We start from the raw sequence: 6,000 nt of genomic DNA, 5'->3' as shown, positions 1-6,000 counted from the left end.
ATGGGGGGATGGCACAGCCCAGGGGCAGGGGCAGGGAAGGGGGAGCATCCTAGCCCTGATCCTGAAGCATTGGGGGCAATGGGGGCAGCACAGCTGCAGTCTGGGTGCACAAGGGGCAGGGAGCAGCCCAGCCTAGATGCAAGGGGTGGGGGTAGAGCAGAGCAGCGCAGCCCCAATCCAGGCCTATAAGGGTAGGGAACAGTTCAGCCCTGATCCAGATGTGTGGTGGGGGAGAACAGTGACAGGGAGCAGCTCAGCCCTGATCCTGCTTTGCGGCAGTGGCCCAGGTGGGGCTGGATTTGCCCACATGAAGCTTCAATAGGTCCCCTGCTGCCAAATTTCCTGATCAGTGAGAATCTCTGAGGGTTGGATGTCATGGCTTCATGGGCTGGGGGTTGAGCACCCTTGCCCTAAACAGTATCCCAGCCTAGTTTGTTTGCTTCATGCCTCCTCAAAGGTCTTTCAACCCTTCCAAAAGATGTTACAAGAAGTTACAATCTCCTTTACAAAGAAGCCATTTTTGTACCCAAATTACAATTAGAAACAGTAACAGGGTATTTAAAAGCCGGTTAATAAAATGCCTCTTTTTGTTACAGTAAGAGCATCAGTCATTTTGCTGAAATCCAGTCACTGCAGCACTCAAGATAGATATAAAAATTAGCTTTACTTGTCACTAGCTTGGACTCCTACTTTATCCATATTAAACTTTTGCAAAAGTCCTAAGCTTTCCATTTAACACTGAACACACAAACCAGCATTCAAAATGCAGTTCCAATGTATGGAAAAGACCAGTGCATCAGTGGTGATTATGAAAAAATGCAGTGAAAAAGAAAAGTCTAAGCTAGTGATAGGTAAAGCTAAATTTTATACCCATCTTGAGTGCTGTAATGACTGGATTTTAACAAAATGGCTAATGCTCCTACTTTAACAGAGAGGCATTTTTTGTCTCATTGCAGAAGGATTTCTGAACTAAACATGGTAACAAGGCTAGCAGCTATTTTTTCTATTTAACCTAAAGAAGGGACAAAAAGTGAAAAATCCAAGATGCTTGTGTAATATTTAGAAAGTTTTGTTTGGGCTGGTTTAGTTTTTGCAGTATGTCAGTTCCTGAAAATTCAAGACAGTTATACAACTGAAGTTTCACCTTGGAACTTCAGTATCTCCTCCAGTATTTTTGCGTGTTTATCAGAATATTCCTCTTAATCCAACTGCTATGACTACAACATAGCAGTTTGTGAACTGTCTCTTACATTTTAAACATATGGTGCAGTCACTGGATATGTACATAAATGAAAGCCATTTAGAATGTTGCCACTATAGTCTCCCCATAAATGGTCTATCCAAAGAAGCAGAGATTCTTTTAAAAGTTAATTGGTGTTTCTTTGTCTAGAGGTGGGCTTTACCTTTTTTGCTGATTTTTTTTGTTCCTGTGTACTTCTTCAGTTGACGTGTTGCAGTGAAACCCAGTTGTCCAATGTGATTTCCCTTCCTGGCCAGTCTTACAGGAATGTCCAATGTTACATTCAAAGCACTGAGAAAATTCTGAAGCTACTGCAGGAGGCTGAAGCCTTGAAAAGCAGTTGACCTCCAGTGGCTGAGAGCCTCAAAAAAGGAGCCAGGCAGGCCAAATTCAGCCACGTGCCTTATTAATATTAGGCAATTAATAAATGTAACACACGTGGCTCCTAACATGTTGCATATATTGTTACACACATAAATTTAGACTGGCCACACATTCAAAGTAATAACACCATAAAAACATCTATCCAGTTATAAAAAAAACCAACCAGCTACGAAGTTAGTGCCTGAAAGTGTATAACAGCTTTACAGCTGGTTTCTTTCCAGCTTTAAGTTGAACGTGTCGCAGGGCTGTAGCATTTTAATTTCTGCTTAGATTTGGATATTCACTTGCAGGTTGCTGGTGCTGTCCTAAGACAGTCCACTCCACCCTCTGGGACACATCTACTGCTCATTCAAAGATGAAAGAACATCTGTTATTCATAAGATGGCTCCTAGCATTTTTTATTGGTCACAGGTGATTAGCACAAGCCCTAAAGCAGGACCTAGACTTCCCTCAGTTTAGCACCACAGCTGTGTCTTCCTGTGGCAGCAAACAAAAGAGTAAGTCCAGGTTGGAAAGAAAGCAGGTGGGACGAGGGCTGTCCTCGAGGCCTCCTGCAGACATTGTTTCCTGGGAGAATCGCTGCTCTCGCCGGGGAAACCAGAAGCCTGCTGAGTTCAGGCTTGTTTCTCCTACTAAAAAAGGCGGCTCTGGGAGAAAAGCGGCCCGGGAACAACCAGGATTTAGTCACTCCGGGGAGTCTCTCCTGGGACAACAAAGAAAGTACAGGCTGCTCGCCCTGTCTCCCGAGTCCCTGGCTCGCACTTCCCTCGCTCCCCGCTCACGAGCGCGGACCTGGCCCCCGCTGCCGCTGCTTGAGCCGGCAGTGGGGGCGGGCTTGAGGACAGCGGCTCCCGAACGGGGCGGCAGCGGCAGCAGCAGATGCGGGGGTGGTTGGGGCCGAGCTGAGGAATCGGGGCCATGAATGGGGCGTGCGGAGGAAGTTTGGGAAGCGCTGCTCTACGACTCGCTCCGCGGGCTGGTGGGGCCGGCCCCGACCCCACACGAGCCGCGGCCCCGTCCGGCCCGTGGGCTCCGCGCGGCCCGTGGCCCTGCCCCGAGCAGCCGTCACTATGGCAACTGCGCTACCAGCGGGCTACTCCGCACCCGGCACGGCTGCTGCCGCCCGCGGGAGACTTGTGCGCATGCGCACGCAGCCGAACGGGCAGCAAGACCCGAAAGTGGAAACGGGCCTAGCTCAGGGTTGTGGGATGCCGTCTTGGCTCTGCGCATGCGCACAGGGCTCGGCGTGGAGCTGCGCATGCGCCTGGGTTCGAAATTGGCCCTACCCTATGGTTTGGCCCGCGGGGCGCGCGGGAGCAAGGAGTGGACGGACCCGGCCCGCCGAGGAGGTCAGAGCTGCGGTCGGGGCGCGGGGAGCACAGGTGTAGCGTGGGGGGTGCTTTGCCCTGCCTCGCCCGACTCTGCCCGCCAGCTACGAGGGTCGGGCGCCCCCCCCGTCCTGACTGGAACCGTGACGAGTTCCCACGGGTCGGCACTGGGCAGCGATGTCATCGTCGCGCCCAAACACCTCATGTCTGTGACGTCACTCGCTGCCAGCTCATAATGCCGTCACTGGATGGGAGTGATGTCAGTGTGGTATCAGCGCGGGCTCGCTGGGATGGACCGTTGTGAACCCAGCAGTAGCTTTGCAGAGCACAGAATTTTTTTCAGTTACTTCTGATTTTTCATGCCAATGTGTCACAAGATTAACCTCATTTAGGTTGATTGTTGAGATGTGTAGGTCCCAGCTTGATGAACCACAGCAGTAATACTGTGGGGAAAGCATTAGTATGTACAAAAAACTAAGAACTCAGTTTATATATTGACGGGGCAGCTTGAACTGCTGATGCCTTTGTATATTATGTCAGTATAAAATTTGATGATGTAGCCACATATGCAAACTGTGTGCATTACTCATCACCCCATCTCAGAAGGGTACTGCAGTTTTGGGATGCAAGGAGGTTAAGAAAGAAAATTAGAGCCCTGGAAGCACTCTCAGATGAAGAGAGATTGAAAGGATCGTGCCCCTTTATCATGGGATATCATAAAAATACAGTAGAGTGTAAATTATCCTAACACCAAGTATTCAAACACAGGATATGCTGCTTACCTATATAGTGCCAGGGAAAAGAAAGACAACTTTTGACTGAGGAAAAAATTGAAATAATCAAACAATTGCATATGTATTGCAGGTATTCTGCTTATAAATTTTAATTTAATATGTGTTTCATTAACCAAACACTTTGATTCTTATGAGCATGTTTTGATCCCAAATAGTGTGATTAATTGACTCTCCACTTAGTAGGTTGAGCCTTAGGAGTTAAAGGTTGAAAACTGATGTTTTATGATGCAATAACATTATCCCTTAATTTTCCCTATGATTGGCGAAATAGATTGAGCTCCTTGGCTAGGGACAGAAATTACACATTAACTGGTATAAGTGATAGGAATCTGATTCATATCTGTAACCCAACAGAAGTTCAGTCCACATAGATCACTTTCAAAATGACTGAAACCAATTTAAAATAAACCTGGATGGATGTAGTGTCAGACTTAACATATTCAGGTTAAATTGGTTTATTGAACTTGTCCTAGATCCCTTCCAGATTCAAGTTCACTCTCGGTCCCCCAGCATCCCAGGATACATTGCATCTTCCCCTCAAACCTCCTTGCAGGGTGGGTGGGGTAACCTTGGCCCAAGCTGTCTACTCCAGCTGAGCAGGGAGGCATGCTGTAGTGCCCCCCTTGGCTTCTGGCTTTGGCCACTGCAGGCACGTGGCTGCATTTCCAGAATCAAAAGTGAATGTCTGTTCACTTGCTTATTGGTTCAATCTAAACAATTTAGACTAACCAGTGAAGACTGAATTGATTCAGCCGCTGGCTTTTTGACTGTCTGTACTTAGCCCTTAGGTCTCCCATTTTCATAGATTCATAGATGTTAGGGTCGGAAGGGACCTCAATAGATCATCGAGTCCGACCCCCTGCGTAGGCAGGAAAGGGTGCTGGGTTCAGCTGACCCCAGCCAGATGCCTATCTAACCTCCTCTTGAAGACCCCCAGGGTAGGGGAGAGCACCACCTCCCTTGGGAGCCCGTTCTAGATTTTGGCTGCTCTAACTGTGAAGTTCTTCCGATATGCGCAGTCTAAATCTGCTCTCTGCTAGCTTGTGGCCATTATTTCTTGTAACCCCCAGGGGCACCTTGGTGAGTAAAGCCTCACCAATTCCCTTCTGCGCCCCCATGATGAATTTATGGGCAGCCACAAGGTCACCTCTCAACCTTCTCTTGTGGAGGTTGAAGAGGTTCAGATGCCCTAGTTTCTCCTCGTAGGGCTTGGCCTGCAAGTCCTTAACCATACACGTGGCCCTTCTCTGGACCCTCTCCAGGTTATCCACATCCCTCTTAAAGTGTGGCGCCCAAAACTGGACTCAGTACTCCAACTGTGGTCTGACCAGTGCCCAATAGAGGGGAAGTATCACCTCCTTGGTTCTGTTTGTCATGCATCTTATCTGCTGGTGCATGATAAAGTGCAGTTAGCTTTTCTGATGACTTCATCACACTGACAACTCATGTTCATCTTGGAGTCCACTAGGACTTCGAGATCCCTTTCCGCTTCTGTGCCACCCAGCAGGTAATTTCCTAGGCAGTAGGTATGCTGGACATTTTTTCTCCCTAGGTGCAGCACTTTGCATTTCTCCTTGTTAAATTGCATTCTGTTGTTTTCTGCCCATTTGTCCAACCTGTCCAGGTCTGCCTGTCATTGTTCCCTGCCCTCCGGTGTGTCCACTTCTCCCTATAGTTTTGTATCATCTGCAAACTTGGACAGAGTACACTTCACTCCCTCGTCCAAGTCACTGATGAAGACATTGAAGAGTACCGGTCCAAGGACTGAGCCCTGCAGGACCCCACTGCCCACATCCTTCCAGGTTGATACCGACCCGTCCACCACCACTCTCTGGGTATGATCCTCTAGCCAATTTGCCACCCACTGGACTGTGTAATCATCCAAGTCACAGCTTCTTAATTTGTTCACCAGTATGGGGTGGGATACCGTATCGAAGGCCTTCCTGAAGTCTAAGTAAACTACCCCTACTCCTGCGTCCAGGTGTTTTGTAACCTGGTCATAAAAAGAGACTAGATTAGTCAGGCATTATCTACCTGCTACGAACCCATGCTGGTTTGCCCTCGGCATAATTTTTCCTTCTGGGCTCTCACATATATGAGCCTTAATAATCTTTTCAAAGACTTTACCAAGGATGGAGGTGAAACTGACTGGATTGTAGTTGCTTGGATCCTCCTTCCTCCCTTCTTGAAAATAGGGACCACATTGGCCCTCTTCCAGTCCTCCGGGACCTGGTCCGTGCGCCACGAGTGCTCG

The 6,000-nt window shown here is 48.4% G+C and overlaps 1 protein-coding gene across 2 annotated transcripts in view; it reads left to right on the top strand.

The window, feature by feature from the left end:
* The first annotated feature begins 2,825 nt into the window (after positions 1–2,825).
* The window catches only part of SLX4 (SLX4 structure-specific endonuclease subunit), a 46,824-nt gene continuing 43,649 nt past the window's right edge, over positions 2,826–6,000 (top strand). The window contains exons 1-2 of one of the 2 annotated variants that reach the window (XM_059716964.1): positions 2,826–2,973; positions 5,371–5,581. The gene's annotated coding sequence lies outside the window, so the exon portion shown is untranslated. The remainder of the gene's footprint in view (positions 2,974–5,370; positions 5,582–6,000) is intronic. The other variant, XM_014602346.3, reaches the window with a different exon arrangement.

Source organism: Alligator mississippiensis, chromosome 13 (assembly GCF_030867095.1).
Source record: "Alligator mississippiensis isolate rAllMis1 chromosome 13, rAllMis1, whole genome shotgun sequence".
NCBI classification, from domain to species: Eukaryota; Metazoa; Chordata; order Crocodylia; family Alligatoridae; genus Alligator; species Alligator mississippiensis.
Note: the sequence above shows the minus strand (reverse complement) of the source record. Positions and strands in the feature narration are given on the sequence as shown.